General features: G+C 41.2%; 1 protein-coding gene across 2 annotated transcripts in view; it reads right to left on the minus strand.

The window, feature by feature from the left end:
- Positions 1–17,872, minus strand: part of PDE4B (phosphodiesterase 4B) — a 538,741-nt gene that overhangs the window by 45,355 nt on the left and 475,514 nt on the right. The window lies entirely within an intron of this gene.

Genomic DNA, 17,872 nt, shown 5'->3' on the forward strand with positions numbered 1-17,872 from the left:
TTTTAAGTTCGTATTTTTGCTGGGTAATGAAACTGTTTTTAAGTGTTTGCAGTACATCATTCCATACCCAAAAGTTTGTGAGTCTAAGCTAACACTTAAGGCTACTGAGTTAAGAACCCTATCTTAGTAAACACTGAAATTAATTTTATAAATGCTGCATGAACTAATGATGCTACAGACAGCTATAAAAACTATTTGGGCTCTCCTGCATATGTGACTGATATTGAGGGGAACAACATCCTTTAAGTCTACAGAGCTTTCTGGAATGGAAGCACACAATAGACACTATTAAAATTAAAAATCTCACATGAAATTCTATTATAAAGAAAAGACTCACATGTTCCTGTCATATTTAGAATACATTTTTTTATATGTTCATACAGAACTCCTAGGGAGACCACATAGTTCATTGTTATTATTTGAGTAATTCTATGTGTGTGACACTCACACTTGAAGCAGAAAGGGGAATAAACACAAGAGAGATTCCAAGTGGCTGGAACCACTTAGCACAGACACACATTTCAAAGAAGAGGTGTTTTGTTTATCCCCCACATATGCTTACCCTTCAGGGAAACCAGGGGTTAAAATTCAATATCCTGTATGTCACACTTAAAAAGCCACAAAACCACTGGAGGTGACTTCCTCCTTTTTTTTCACACTCCTCAAAAATGTGCAGACCAGAATTGAGGTGTTTTTAGTAAAACTCATTTCAAGCTAGACTCACACATGCCTTCCTTCCTTTCTTCCTCAATTTTGCTATGCTGCTTCAACGCAAAGCATCTCCTCATTGACTTTCTGTTGTGTATCTGAAACACCCCCCTCTTCTCTATTTCCTTCCAGAAGAGTACTTCAGCTAAGGAAGCTTTTTCTGAAGTGACAGAACTCTCCCATTCTCCCTCCAGACCTCTCATAAAAAAGTCTAACCACTTCCTAATTCCTCAGGCTTCACCACCCTGGTATCTTCCACATCACAACCCATGGTTCTCAGCAATTAAGATTAGGCATTCACTAGGATGGTGGGGAGTGAGCAGCTTGTGTGGAGCATTTTGAATAGACTGATGTACAAAATGACTGTGGGATGATATGTTACATTTCTCTTTCAGGAAGAGGAAAAAAGGGATCAGATCTCCACTCACAAAGAAAAACAGTAAGGATAGCAGTGAAGCCCTGAAGAAAGAGGAAAACTCTTCAATGATCTATCAATTAAGTGCCATCACCACAACTCATTCCTTGTCTAGTATACAGAAAGAGCACACACATGCTCCTAGAGTTGGGACAAGAGTGAGATGCCAGGGACTTCCCTGGTAGTCCAGTGGCTAAGACTCCATGCTTCCAATACAAGGGGCCCTGGTTCAATCCCTGGTCAGGGAACTAGATCTCACATGCTGCAACTAAAGATCCTGGGTGCCGCAACTAAGACGCAGCACAGCCAAATAAATAAAAATAAATATTAAAAAAAATTAGTCAGGTGCCAGTGACTGGCCAACAGATATGGCAGGATCTTACTCCACTGCTTTCTCTTATTCTGGTCATTCACGATATTTTCTGGGTAAAAAGTTAAATTTTGAAGTAAATGAAAATTTGCTCCTTCCCAGATTCTTCATCCATTGTCAAGGCTTTCTTTATGCCCCCTTTGAGAGCCTTCTTATCACAGTAACTAAGGCAGGAGGCACAGATGTCAGAGTGGCTTAAGGATGGGGGCATCACAGCCCAGCTACTTATCAGTACAGTCAAAGGAAAGGATCAGTGCAGCTCAGGCTGGCCTCCACACTAGAACTCTGTGGCTCTAGCACCAAATCTCATGCTTGGTATCTAGTAGACTCTCAGTAGATACTCAGAGGAATGGAAACAAAAGTGCTTGCCCAAGCAGCATGCAAATACTTGGGTATCTGGAGGCTGAGGATACATCTGGAGCACTGAGGAAAGAGCACCAGCTTTGAAGTGAACCTCAGGCATTTTGACTTTCTCTCCTACCACTTACTGCATGATCCTGGAACTCTATTTCCCACATCTTCAAATAAGGAGAATATCTATCTCATAAAGTTATAAAGGGGCTAAATGAGATAAAGTATACAAAATATCTCCATGATGTGTGTGTGTGTATGTTAGTCACTCAGTCGTGTCCAATTCTCTGTGGTCCTATGGACTGTAGCCTGCCAGGTTCCTCTGTTCATGGGATTCTCCAGGCAAGAATACTGGAGTGGGTAGACATTCCCTTCTCCAGGGGATCTTCTTGGACCAGAGATCGAACACCGGTCTCTTGAATTGTAGGCAGATTCTTTACCATCTGAGCCACCAGGGAAGCCCCATCTCATAGGATAATCAGTTCTTAGTAGGTAATCAGTCAGAAGTATAATTATTAGCAACAATCAAAGGAACCCCCCAAACCTGGTTTGTGAGGGTGGGGAGGAAAGAGAAGAGAGATAGAAGAATTGCATATTCAAAAGAGGTTTTATAGTCGGAATCAGTTCCATAATTGGCTGGGCCCAGTGAAAAATGGAATGTACGATCCCTTGTTCAAAAAGCAGGAAAAAGTGCTGTGAAAGGTCTTAAAATGTGAAGCTTTTTTCTTTTTTCTGAAGTTGCTCTCTCTCAACCTTTTGTGGAGGTATTGTTATTTTTTCTAAGTAAACTGCTTATTATGAAATAGTTCTAGATTTACAGAAATGTTGCAGAGATAATAGAGAGTTTGCATCTACCCCATATCCAGGGTTCCCTATAGTTAATATCTTAAAATGGCACATTTGTCACAATGAATGAATGGCACGGTGTGTTTCATTTACCCTTTAATATCATGTTACTTCAGGCAGAGGGATACCAGGAGGAGAGTGCAGACCCTTGTAGGACCCCAGAGACCGTGCAGCCTCTGACTTAGGGCCCATGCACAACTTACCAGTTGCTGGAGGGCACCTACCTGCCAACTTCCAAACTGTGTTTCATGCCCCAGGCCTGGGCAGGCTCTGGGGAAGTCAGACATTCCCCTTTGCCATGGTGCCAATGCCTCAAGCCCCAGAAAACAGGCTACAACCTCTGCACAAGGATGCACTAGATACCTTGGTTGGGGTGGACAAGAGGATCAAGACATGGCCCCTGTCTACTGTGGCACTGCCATGCTGGCCCAGGGCAGGGATGGCTGCTCCCATGCCCCACCTGAGACTTTGCAAAGGCATCCATGTCCAACTCAAACCCTCTCTGCACTTGGACCCAGGCCCTCACTGGGAGTGGACAGCAGCAGTTGTCCTGGGACGGGGGAGGGGGATGGGTGCTGGAGGAGCCCCAGGACGACAAGGATCAGGGAAACTGGTGCTGAGAATACTTCCAGGGGAGACAGGCAGGTGGCAGGAGATAGGGCACAGCATGAGCTGATGCTCCAAGTCACCAGGGTCTATGCTCCATTTCCCCATCAGACTTTACTTAAAAATCAGATCAAAGATAAAATCATCACAAGTTTCAGGACTGAGACTATAAGGTCCTTGTGAGTGAGGAGCCCTGCTGTGCAGGTCACGTGCCCACAAAGCTGGTTATGTTCCTTTTCTTACAAAAATGACTCTGGGAAGGAAGGATGCTTAGCACCTCAGAAGCAAGTCTTAAGAGGATAAGAGCAGATAATGGGACTACGTATGGTCATGGGGTGACCCTACTTGTCAAGAATTTTCAGAGGGAAGAAGGAGCTGGGAGAACCTCCCTTCTATGTTTCCCTTCTTTTCCTCTTTCACTTCAACAAGAATGACAAAAGATTTACTTCCTTCTGTGGGTCTGATAAGTATTGCATTTCATGCTGAGAAACAGGAAGAAAGGATGAATGAATAATTATAATATTAATCTGATAATTATACATGGCATTCATAAAGCTCTTTCCTCAAAGGAGCGCCAGGACACTACCCATTAATCCTTGCAACATCTCTGTGCGATAAACACCGAAGAGGTATGACTTATCTCTAACGCACCTTAAGGCACAACCTAAATCACAGGCTAAATTAACCGAGCAAGATTTCCAGGGCAAGACCATATCTTGGTCAATAAAATAGAGGATTCACTACAGGGCTGGAAATCCATGCATTCCTGAAATTGCTGTGTTTAAAGTGGCATCTTACCCTTGGGTCTTTTCTGTTTCAAATTGTGTAATTGCTTTCCTGAATGTTGTCATTTCTCGAGTCTCCTCTTCCCTTTTCTGATCCACCTAACACAGCTATTAGCAAAATATTTACTGTGCAATATTTACTCAGAAGACTGGCTTGGTTCTGGTCCCGCCTCTTGTTTTTGTGGGTAACCTCAGGCAAGTTACCTAAGTTTGCTGAGAATACATTTCTCTATCTGGAAAGTGAATATAAGAAGAATACTTACACTGTTCTGACAGGGAAGCTAAAATAGGAGAATTCACACAAAACAAGACTTTACCTTTAAGTTTAATGCACTTTTATAAATATCACATTTATTATTATAGAGAAGATATCGGTGCATTGGAGACAACTAGAATATTATAGAGAAGCAAAATATTTGAAATGATAAAATGTCACATTTGACCAAGCAGAGATCACTATTGTTATCCCCCTGTGTATGTCCTTTCATGTAGCATGCATATAGTCAAAATAGACAACACTTGGAATTCCCCAGTGGTCCAGTGGCTAGGCCTCCATGCTTTCAATGCCAAGGGCCCGGGGTTTGATCCCTGGTTGGGAAACTAAGATCCCACAAGCCATGCAGCATGGCCAAAAAAAAAAAAAAAAGAAAGGAAAATAGGCAACATTGTACAAACTGTTGCGTAACATTCTTCTTTTTCAGTCAATGATCTCCCCTCTTCTGCTTTAATAATTTTCCAGCTCAGCTAATATTTAGCTCATATTTCAGTATTCCCAGTTTTTTTCATGCAAATTCAGTAGAACATGTGTGCGTATGTCTATGTGTTCTAGAAGAGAGGTATTGGATGGGAGAGATGCAGAGAAGGGCAAAAGGAAAGGGCAATGAGAAACCTCAGCCTGGCCACAAATAGCAAGCTGCTCAGAGCTGGAAAGCAGGGAACCGGATTTTGAGCAATGATGAAGTCAATGGTCCAGCTGGTAACAGACCTTAGATGCCCTAAAAGTTGGCCCCACACTCTGCAGGAAAGCAGGATCTTATTACTGATCTCTGGGAAAAAATCAAGATGGAGGACCTTTACATAATTATATCATTTGGCTTAGAAGCCATCAGAATGAGGATTTCTCAATACAGATGAGAAAACTGGGTCTCAGAGAGGTCCCAAATTCATATAATTAGCAGATGAAAGCATCACAATACACCCCCAATATAAATTTTCTATAAACTCTATCTAAATGCAGTTTGTTTTTTATTGAGATATGATTGGCATACAAAAAAGCTGGGCATGTTTCATGTATACAGCTTGATGAGTTTGAAGATAAGTAAATACCTGTGAAATGATCACCATAAATAATCTCATAAACTCAACCATCACCTCTAAAAGTTTCCTCCCTCCTTCTTTGTGTATGTGTGTGTGTATACGTGTGTGATAAGAACATTTAAAGAAGATCTATCTTAACTAATATTTACAAATATTATACAGTATGGTGAGCCATAGGTATCATGCTATATAGCAGGTCTCTAGGATTTTATTCACTTTGAGGATCTGAAACTATGTACCTTTTGATCAACACTTCTCCAATCCTCCATCACCCCTGGTAACTAGTACTCTCAGCTTTTATGGGTTTGAGTAATTCAGATTCCTGATATAAGGGATCATTCTAAATGCAATTTTAACACAGCTTTGTAGATATCACAGACCAATCTGTCAAGATTCCCAGACTTTCTACCCCAACCCAGGGCATAGAAAAAAAAATAAGTAACCTTTTGTTTCTCTTCCCTGACAGCTCAGTTGGTAAAGAATCCACCTGCAATGCAGGAGACCCCAGTTCGATTCCTGGGTTCATTAAGATCCCCTGGGGAAGGGATAGACTACCCACTCCAGTATTCTTGGGCTTCCCTTGTGGTTCAGCTGGTAAAGAATCCGCCTGCAATGTGGGAGACCTGGGTTTGATCCCTGGGTTGGGAAGATCCCCTGGAGAAGGGATAGGCTACCCACTCCAGTATTCTGGCCTAGAAAATTCCATGGACTGTATAGTCCATGGGGTCACAAAGAGTCAGACATGACTGAGCGACTTTCACAGTTCTGTGTCTCTCTCTCACATAGTCAGAACTCTTCATTAGAGAAGGTGGTACTATTTTCAAAATTGTGTGGTGGTTAGATCAATCAGAACAATTGCAATAGACAAAGACAGAGAGGAATCTCATGAATGTAAACACTGAGTAAAAGAAACTAGAGGCTAAAAATCACATAAAATGTGATGCAATTTATATAAAATTTCAAAGAAGCAAAAATGAATCTATGATGTTAGTTAGATCTATGATGTCAAGATAGTGGTTCTCTTGGAGGGTTAGCAACCAGGCAAGAACTGGAGGGGGACTTCCATGGGGCTGACAATGATGTACAGAAATTCTTAGTCTAGATACTAATTACAAGAGTCTGTTCACTTTATGAAAATTCCCTGATTTCTACATGTGTGATTTGTGTACTTTTCCCTGTCTTCCTGATGTTTTGTGTATGTATTCAACAGAGAGACTCACCTAGGGAAACTCCAGTTTAAAAAAAAGGAACAGGGTTTCTAAAAAAAATGTTTCCCTTCCTTTCGTTGAACCATAGCAATGGGTAGAAACAGAATTTGAGTTAAATCACACATAGCTGAAAAGGATATTGGTTTTGACATTGCATAGACCAGGATGCTCTTACCAACTCAAAACTGAGTGGAACATGCTGATGTTTGGCCCGGCTGTCTACAGAGCCTGACTCTACAATTCATTTACTAGTGCTGTGACCTAGCTATGAGAATTAAGTGAAGCAAGGCATGCCAAGGCTTTGATATGGAGCTTAGTACCTGTCTGTCAGGAACATTTTCCTCTGCCCCAACTTCCCACAAGCCTCTGCCTTGTCCTGGCCACTTTCCTGAGGGTGTGTGAGTACTCAGTCACTTAGTTGTGTCTGACTCTTTGTGACCCCCTGGACTGTAGCCCGCCAGGTTCCTCTGTCCATGGAATTCTCCAGGCAAGAATACTGGAGTGGGTTGCCATTTCCTCCTCCAGATGATCTTCCTGACCCAAGGATTGAACCTGGATCTCCTGCATTGGCAGGTGGTTTCTTTACCACTAAGCCACCTGGAAAGCCCATTCCTGAGAGTAGATGGCCATATATTTGATAGCTGAGTTGGTAGAGTTTTGCTCTGGCCCTGGGATTTAGTGGTAGGGGAAGACATATAAAGTGGCCATGAAATCCTAAAGTCTGCCTCTAGATGCATGACCTTAGATAGGAAACTGGTTCTTGATAGGTTAGAGCTTATTGGGTTTCACTTCTAAAATATAGAACTTGCCGAATTTGTCATTCTGCATTCACCCAATCGCAATTGACACACCCAATTAAAGGACATTTAGATGACGAGAATTGTATAAGAAAGTCACTTGTTCATGCATGTATTCCACAAAATATGCACTGAGTGTCTAGCACACCCCAAGCCTCCTGCTGGGGCCACAGCAATGAAGAAGAGGTGTTCATTGATTGCACACTTCTCCATCTTCAAAACTGTCATTCTGTAACACTGGATGCCTTCTCATCTTCCTTCTCTCCCTTGCTCCCACCCCAGCTTGCACTGCACCTTTGCGAAAGTCAGAAAAACTTGCTGTCCCTTAGCAGACATAGCCCTTGAGCAGAAAGCTTGAAAAGTGAGGGAAGGGCTGAATTTCAGCTCCCTTCACCACCTTTTGAGTACTTTTGATCAGTACCCAAACTACACAGTGACCTTTTGCAATGATCCAGTGGCACATGGATGTAAGGGCAAGCTAGCATGAAGCTTGCCCTGGTCACAGCAAAGCCTGCACTTTGAACCTCAAAACAAAGTAAACCCTTGATGTTGAAAGGAAAGCATCCCAAGACCTCCACATTGCGAATATCATTAAATAACTGAAATAATATTAAGCCTCTGTAAAATAACAATAAAATTAATTCGGTAGACTCACTGTTATCTTTAAATGCAGTTTTTGTAGATAAAATTTCGAAAGCAAGGGCTCCCTTGGGAAAAAATGTTAAAAGAGTCCTTGATGGAGAAAATTCTTCTTCTGATTCTTGGATGTGAGAAGTGTATATGAATTGGATTCTCTACATCCAGCTAATAACTAGCTTTTTCCATAAGATTCTAGCCCTGTAGATGTTTTCCTAGATTCAAAGGGCTTTGAAGTTAGCAGACTTGTTTCACTCCTTGGTTCCTCCACAAAATGCAATAAGTATCTGTTAAAATGTAAAAGTATTTCACACATATGGAAATAAGCCTCTTTTTTATTTAAAACGATCTGGCTATAAGCCTATTTGTTTAGTGATCTTGGTTATGATGTTTGGTTTTTCCCCTGACAATTAACAATAGCTGTTCTTTTCATTAAGTCCAAAGGTAGATATTTTCTTTTATAACTCTTAGGTAAATGACATGCACTTGTGTCAGAGTGCAACTTTTCCAGAAGGCTGTTGATTTAAACTTGAGTCAAACATTCTTAGAACAAACCCCAGGAACTGGAGAACACTCACACAGTGTTCTCACACAGTTCTTCCAAAGGCTATCTGTGAGCCCCAAATGGTCTCTCTTTAGGCAGGACTTCGTTAATGTGTCTTTATAAATATGAGGGACTTTGCAATTGCACATGACAGGGATTTCACTCTGGGTGGATTCACGGAAGAAGAGGTTCACTGCCCTCAAGGGAAATCACAGTGAAAAGTAGGTCATTTTGATGCTGATCTCCTTAGCAAACTCCTCTAAGACTATGAGTTAAAAAAAAAACACCAGTCACAACTAGCTTTTGTATATACAACTTGACAGTTTACCAAGTGCTTTCACTTGCAGATCTCATTTTCCTCTTGAAAAATAAATCTCATGAGATAGAAAGCATTATTATTATGACATAGATTTTCCATTATGCATGTGAGAAATCTGAGGCCTGGAGATGTTTAATAATTTGCTCAAAGTCATCTGATGAAAGACAGAGAGAGAGAGAGAGATGAGAGATGAAGAGGGAGGGAGAGAGAACAGAGAAAGGAAGGCAGCAGAAGGAGAACCTAAGTTCTCTGATTCTGAATTCCAGGATCTTTTTGGCTAAGCCATGAGGTCTGTCACAAACAAATGGCCCAACTTTCTCTTCTTTCACCCCAGGTAAGATTGCACAAGGAGAAACTGTCTCTGACGTGCCCGCCTCATAACTTTGTTTCCTTTCAGTGTCTTTACCCTTGCCAAAGCCTGCTCTCCAGAAGGACTCTGACTTTGGCTTTACTTACCAACAAGAATTTGTACTCATTTAGGTAACATGTACCACCAATGTGAAAGGGTGCCCAAGGAACTTAATTATCTACCCATGCTAGTGTTAAAGGCAATGATACAAGAAAGCATTCAGTCATGGAGATCAGTTGGTGTCCAATTATTTTTCTAATACAAGAAATATTTATGAAGAATATGTGCTCGTTCACTTTAGTTGTGTCCTACTCTTTGCAATCCTATGGACCATAACCCACCAGGCTCCTCTGTCCATGGGATTTCCCAGGCAAGAATCCTGGAGTGGGTTGCCATGTGCTCCTCCAGGGGATCTTCCCAACCTAGGGATCAAGCCCTTATCTCCTGCATCTCCTGAACTGCAGGCATATTCTTTTTTTACTGCTGAGCCACCAGGGAAGCCCGTTATGAAGATTTTAGAGTAGAAGTTAAAAGCTGGTCTCTGGAACTAGACAGTCTGGGTTCATATTCCCTTGTTTAACCTTAGAGAAGTTACTTCTCTGTGCCTCAGTTTCCTCACCAATGTAATGAGAATAAAACATGTGTAATATCATGTATGAGACGAGTCGCCAGTCCAGGTTCGATGCACGATGTTGGATGCTTGGGGCTGGTGCACTGGGACAGCCCAGAGGGAGGGTATGGGGAGGGAGGAGGGAGGAGGGTTCAGGATGGGGAGCACGGGAATACTTGTGGCGGATTCATTTTGATGTTGGGCAAAACTAATACAATATTGTAAAGTTTAAAAATAAAATAAAAAAAATGATGTTTATATAATGGATTGTAGTCTTTAATTAATTAATAAATAAATAAATGTAAAGTGCTTAAGACAGTCCATGATATAAGGATCAGATAAATGCTGGCTATTGTTTGTTGAATACGAGACAACAAATGTTTATGTAATGAGTGGATTTTTATGTAGTAGAAGGAAATGGCAACCCACTCCAGTATTCTTGCCTGGAGAATTCCATGGACGGAGGAGCCTGGCGGGTTACAGTCCATGGGATTGTAAAGAATCAGACACAACTGAGCGACTAACACTTTCTTTCTTTCATCATGTTATAGGCACAGCATGGAACTCTAAAGGTATAATGGTGAATTCTATAAACATAGTTTTTGCTTACTCGAAGCCTAGATTCTAGCAGGAAGAGACAATTAGACAAAAACTTATTGAATTGCAATTGGCAAGGGAGCTACTAAAATTTTTAGAGTGTTCTAAGAATTTATAACAAGGATAACAGGACTCAAAAGTTTGAGAAGTGGGATGTGATAGAAAGTTTAGGGAAGGTCTAACATATAAGATCTGATGGAATAAGAATTAGGTGCAAAGAGGAAGGAAGGCATTCCAGGCAGGAAAAACATCAGAGCATACTCCATGGACTGAGATCTGTCCATGTGGTAGGAACACACCAGGAGAAAAAGACTGATGTGAGTTTAGATCCGGTTCTGCACAGCTATGGGATGGCCACGGAGAGAAACCTGGGATGGCCTAGCCAAATGTGCATGTAAAACATATCACTCTCCATGCAACCTAGAGAATGAACTTGAAGATGAGAATAGCTGCAAGGAGGCTAGCTAAATAGTATTTAAAAGCTCAGGATATGGAGGAAGACAGCCAAGTTTACTTTCTGGCTCTGTCATTTCTTTTGTTAGCAGTGCGAACTTGGGTGAGTTACTTAATTTTTCTGAGTTTTAATTTCCTCATTTCTAAAATTGTGGGACATATATCTTTCTGGTGGGGTGGTTATGAGGATTAAATGAAGTAATTCACATTATAGCACTTAGAACAGTAACCAGCCTCGAAAGTATTCATGCCAGTTGCTACTAGTAACTTATTTTATTGCCTTAGCCTATGCAGGAGATAGTGATGGCTAGAATTATAATGTAGCATTGCAGATGGAGAGAGACAAATGTATTTGAGATATTTATGAGCTGAAACTATATGATCCCTAGGATGATGGTAATTGGTTGATGATCAAAACCCTCTGTTATCTGAGCTTTTCAGATCAGAATGTGATTTCCGTCAGTGTATTTTAACTTTATTTTTCTTATACTAGGTCAGTTTTCATTCCAATCCCAAAGAAAGGCAATGCCAAAGAATGCTCAAACTACCGCACAATTGCACTCATCTCACATGCTAGTAAAGTAATGCTCAAAATTCTCCAAGCCAGGCTTCAGCAATACGTGAACCGTGAACTTCCTGATGTTCAAGCTGGTTTTAGAAAAGGCAGAGGAACCAGAGATCAAATTGCCAACATCTGCTGGATCATGGAAAAAGCAAGAGAGTTCCAGAAAAACATCTATTTCTGCTTTATTGACTATGCCAAAGCCTTTGACTGTGTGGATCACAATAAACTGTGGACAATTCTGAAAGAGATGGGAATACCAGACCACTTGATCTGCCTCTTGAGAAATGTGTATATAGGCCAGGAAGCAACAGTTAGAACTGGACATGGAACAACAGACTGGTTCCAAATAGGAAAAGGAGTACGTCAAGGCTGTATATTGTCACCCTGCTTATTTAACTTCTATGCAGAGTACATCATGAGAAACTCTGGACTGGAAGAAGCACAAGCTGGAATCAAGATTTCTGGGAGAAATATCAATAACCTCAGATATGCAGATGACACCACCCTTATGGCAGAAAGTGAAGAGGAACTCAAAAGCCTCTTGATGAAAGTGAAAGTGGAGAGTGAAAAAGTTGGCTTAAAGCTCACCATTCAGAAAACGAAGATCATGGCATCCGGTCCCATCACTTCATGGGAAATAGATGGGGAAACAGTGGAAATAGTGTCAGACTTTATTATTTTGGGCTCCAAAATCACTGCAGATGGTGACTGCAGCCATGAAATTAAAAGACGCTTACTCCTAGGAAGGAAAGTTATGACCAACCTAGATAGCATATTCAGAAGCAGAGACATTACTTTGCCAACAAAGGTTTGTCTAGTCAAGGCTATGGTTTTTCCTGTGGTCATGTATGGATGTGAGAGTTGGACTGTGAAGAAGGCTGAGTGCTGAAGAATTGATGCTTTTGAACTGTGGTGTTGGAGAAGACTCTTGAGAGTCCCTTGGACAGCAAGGAGATCCAACCAGTCCATTCTGAAGGAGATCAGCCCTGGCATTTCTTTGGAAGGAATGATGCTAAGGCTGAAACTCCAGTACTTTGGCCACCTCATGCGAAGAGTTGACTCATTGGAAAAGACTCTGATGCTGGGAGGGATTGAGGGCAGGAGGAGAAGGGGATGACAGAGGATGAGATGGCTAGATGGCATCGCTGACTCGATGGACGTGAGTCTGGGTGAACTCCGGGAGTTGGTGATGGACAGGGAGGCCTGGCGTGCTGTGATTCATGGGGTCGCAAAGAGTCGGACACGACTGAGCGACTGAACTGAACTGAACTGAGTCCAACTCACAAGAGTACAATGAGAAATCAGAGACCAGTAAATTCATTTAGAGAGCAATAATTTAAAGGAAGCTTTTCATTACCCTCTGGTCGTTACACATTCCTTGACATAGGAGACCAAGTTCTAATCTTAAGATTGCTTGGCAAACATGAAATCAGAGCAGGGGAGTTGGCTGGATAGTTTAAATGTCTGCTTTACTCAAGCCTCATACGCTTAGCTCAAGTGTTTCCATTGGCCTGACGTGCCCTTTCCAACTGTCCACCTGGCTAACTCTTATCATTTAGGATTCAGCCTACAGTTATCTCTTCTACAAAGCTTCCCATATTTTCTGAGGTTGGATTAAGCTCCCTTCCTCTCAGCTCTCACAACTACCATGTTCAAGACTCTTATTTCCAACTGACCATGTTATTAGAATTCTTTCTCTTGGCTTATTTCACTCATGACTTCTTGAGAGCAAGGAACATATGTTTTTGGCTGCTCTTTAATGCAGCACAATATATCTTTACCTAGCAGAAGCTCAAAAGAATACTGCTTGAACTGCTGACTTGCCCCAAATACCAATAGATGGGATATCCACTGCCCAAAGGAATGGGGTCTTGCCTACTGAATAGTATTGGAGAAGTAATATCAGGAATTCTTGTTCTTGTTTCTTTTTTTACTAGTCTCCAAACAAACCACCTTCCTTTTGCTGATTTAGCCAATGTAACCACAGTGCATAAGCTCCATTTCTTTTGCATGCATATTTTGATTAGATTTCTAGCTGGCTCATTTTAATATAGGGGATATTCTGTCTGTCAAAGGGATCGCTGCAAAATCACATGCAGAATTTGTTATTTAATCCCAAAATAACAGCTGCAGGTGTTGGCACACTAAGCAAAACTAGAATTCCAAATTGATGTTGACAATTGTTGTATGGAAGGTACAAATAAAGTTGAGAGGCAGCACAGAGAGATCTTAAAGACATAGGGGAAAGGAAGATCAGGAGAGACTTGGAGGCCAGGTAAAGATGAATGGATGAAACTGAGGTTAAGACAATCAACAGCATGAACAAAGGTATGAAATTAGAAACATGCCACACCGTTCTGTCCTGTTTGGGAGAACAAATATAATAGTCCTATTTGGTTAGAACCCTGGGCTTCAGCAAGGATGCAGTGTGGAATAGATTTGCAAAAGTATAATGGTCAGGGCCAGATCTTGGAGAGTTCTTTATGCTAAACTAAGGAATCTGACTTTATTTGTCAGACAATGGGGTGCCATTGAAAACTGTTCAACAGAAGGATGGCACACAGTGGCTTACAAATATCTCAATACTGATGTCCAGTTGTATGTTTTGCAGTTATAGATCTTTTTCATCTGAACAGTCTTTTTAAATCCTCGTCATGCTTTTTGAGAGATGTATGGTCTTTGTTTTAACAGGAAGAGACTGAAGTTTAGGGAGTTTAAATGTCTCACTCCAAGTCCTATAAGTAATAAACACAGAACCCAGGGACTTGAGCCTAGGCCTTTTGCCTCAAGTTCCATGCTCCTGCTGCTGCAGTGCAGCCTTTAAGATGAATTATTGATCTGAAAGATGTAAGGATACTAGGATGGAGAAGAGAATAAGTACTTGATAAATTATTATTATCAGGGATTATTATTTGCAGAAAAAGCTAGTCAGTAAGAAGAAAAGAGATCCCAAGCCTACTACATACAGTCTTTTCTAGTTGACAAAGAATTTTCAAGTGTGTTCATTTTCTTTTAGAAACAAAGTCATGGAAATTCTCTCCATTTTTACAAATAGGATTATTGAGGCTCATCAAGGTGAGGGGACTTGCTTCAGAATCTGGAATGTCCGCACTGTCTAGTATGGTAGTTACAAATTATGTATTGCTGTTGAGCTTTTAAAATGTGGCTAGGTCTGCTGGGAGGTGTGCTGTGGGTGTAACAGACATTGGATTTCAAAGAATTTGTATAGAAAAGTCATGTAAAATATATCCATGAAGTTTTGTATTTGACATGTCAAGTTATCATATTTTGGATATATTGAATTGAGTAAAATATACTATTAAAATTAGTTGCACCTGTTTCTTTTTATGTGTTTACTAAAAAATTTTAAATTGTCAATGAGCTTTGCGTTATATATAATACCAATTGGATAGCGCTGTTCTAGACCATAAAGCTATCGCCGCTACTTGAATACTCCATGGCCAACATTCATTCCCATCCAAATGCTCACTTTAGAAGAGGCGGTAATAAGGATAATGATTATAGTTATTATTTATCCACTTCCAAAGTTTCTAAGCACTTTACATGCATGAACTGATTTAATCTTATGATAATTTCATGACCTATTATTTTATATGTAATAGATCATTTTATTTTGCAGATGAGAAACAGAGAAGTGCAGTAAACCACAGATTTAGTGGAGTCAGAATTCAGACTTAGCCTGCGTCTAAGGCTTCCCAGGTGCTATAGTGGTCAAGAATCTGCCTGGAGTGCAGGAGACACAAGAGAAACGGGTTTGATCCCTGAGAAAGAGCCCCTGGAGGAGGAAACGGCAACCCGCTTCAGTATTCTTGCCTGGAAAATTCCGTGGTCAGAGGAGCCTGGAGGGCTACAGTTGGAAAGAGTTGGACATGCACACACACACACATGGTCTTTCGGAAGGCTTTAGTGGCTGCCTCAGTTGGGTAAGTCCCAAGGAGACATTTGGATTGACTCACTTTATTTGTGACCTACTATAAATCAAGCTTGGAGAAGGCAATGGCAACCCACTCCAGTACTCTTGCCTGGCAAATCCCATGGACGGAGGAGCCTGGTAGGCTGCAGTCCATGGGATCGCTAGGAGTTGGACACGACTGAGCGACTTCACTTTCACTTTTCACTTTCACGCATTGGAGAAGGAAATGGCAACCCACTCCAGTGTTCTTGCCTGGAGAATCCCAGGGACGGGGGAGCCTGGTGGGCTGCCATCTATGGGGTCGCAGAGAGTCGGACACGACTGAAGCGACTTAGCAGCAGCAGCGTAAGTCAAGCTGCGTGTAAGAGACTTTAAATATTATCTCATTTAGTCTTTGCAACAGCCCCATTAAATAGTTAGTAGTCCTTTTTATAGGTAAGTAAACTGAGGCTTAATGAGACTGTGCAACCTGCCCAAAGTCACACTAGGGACATGGTGGGACTCAGTTCATAATCCAGCCTGAACCTCAAGCTGCTACTCCATCACTAGGCCAGTTTGTGAAAGAGCTCCACCTGAATCTCCTTGGGGGTGCTCCCTAGGTGAAACCCCCTGAGGTATTGAAGCAGTCTTTCTGGGGTAGGCTTTGGGAATTTGTTCTTAGAATTGCTTCAGGTGACCCCCACCGTTGGCCACCTTTGGCAATAACCACCCTATCTGAGTTTTTCATTTTCCTGGGAGTCTCACCTCTTCAGTCTCTCCTGTGAGCTGATGAAAACTTAGGGGGAAAAAAGGAAAAGGAAACAAACAAACAAAAACAGTATTTCCCTTAGGCTACCTCAGTGGGGCAGACTACTCATCTCCCCAGGTCCCTGCTTCCTTCAAATCTTATCATCATCTGCCCTAAAAGGCAGGACGTAATGACTTAAGTAAGCAGACATAAACATAGGCTTCAGAGATAAAACAACAAATCCTCCTGAAGACATCCTTAGAAACATCTAGGCAGTTCAGGGTTGTGTCTGAGATGAGAGAGGTGGGGATTTAGGAAGTATAGAGGTGGGGGGGATGGGAGGAAGGAATGTAGTGGGAGACTCATAGGCTCCCTAGGTGATTTATGGATTCTTGGATGATTCCATAAGAACCACTGGATGTGAATGAAGGCACAAAGTGAATAGAACTAAGTGACTTTTGGGGGCTGGGGTTGTGTGTATGTGTGTGGAGGGGGGAGGTTGGGGTTGTATGTATGTCTATAGTGTGCATGCAGGCATGCTTTTTTTGCAGCCTTGTTTGCAGGTAGACAAGCAGTTGCTTTACGTGACAGATTCAGAACTTCTGACTAGCACACAAATATAAAATTAGGCACCAGGTTTCATGGCAACCCAACTCGACATGGTAGCAAACAAGAATTGTTTGAGAATCTGAGAAAGAAGCCAACATTGTGTGTGTCACAGCTAGCCTGCCTTCCTTTGACCAATTTCTCCTAATTTAGCAGTATTTCCGTTCCTACCCTAATTTCCCCTGGTTTGTAAACTACGTCACTTAACTGAACTCAGCTCCAGACTTTAGAAAAACAAAATGTTGTATTTCAGCAATGGTTTTTTTGGCGTTTCTACCTCTAAAGAATTTTACTTGATTCCAATTTTTTCCTTTCACTCTTGGAAGACTGTAGTATCAGTTATGTTTCCGTATTTCTCCTTTTCTAATGGAGTGTCTAACTCAGTATAATGCAGTGTTTGTTAAATGTGATTAAAGATTTCAGTGTCTGGTAAAAACCAATATTTACCAGGGAAATCCCGCCAACATAAATGCGCAGGCAAGGTAGAAAATATTGGCTCAATCTCCCCCTGGACACACACTTACAAACAAGGACTGTAGATGTTTTCCATGTCACTTCTGACATTTCTGGCCTCTTGCTTTGCCAGTTTCACACATGTATCCATTTAACACAGGTTCTGAACAGTCTTAAAACTGGGATAATCTAGGTAATTGACTCCAGTATTAATTTTTTGAAGTTGTTTTCCTATTAGCTGAGGTTTGCTGTTGTTTGTTTTGTTTCTGCTCTGGTGGTTCTTCTAGCATTTATCATACACTGTCATGTAATTTAGTTTAAAAGGCTTCCTTGAATTATGAGAACTAGTAGTATTCAAAATAGTAAACAAGGGAATACTGATCTTTTACAAAGTAGATTATACCACAAAATTTATTTGCAGAAACATACAACAGACATTTTGAGATTAAATCAGTCTTGTTGAGTGATTGCTTTCATTTAGTAAACATTTACTGAATTGAATTTATTCACTGATTGAATTTATTGAATGAATGAAATACTGGTATACTTTGAATGAATTTCAAATAGTTGTAGTTTGGATGTGAAATTATTTTTCTGAAATTGAATAGCCCGGGCAGCCAGCAGACAGAAGGCCCCAGCTGGCACCTGGCACTACAGCCTCAGGAGAAGGACTGGA

Source organism: Bos indicus x Bos taurus, chromosome 3 (assembly GCF_003369695.1).
Source record: "Bos indicus x Bos taurus breed Angus x Brahman F1 hybrid chromosome 3, Bos_hybrid_MaternalHap_v2.0, whole genome shotgun sequence".
NCBI classification, from domain to species: Eukaryota; Metazoa; Chordata; class Mammalia; order Artiodactyla; family Bovidae; genus Bos; species Bos indicus x Bos taurus.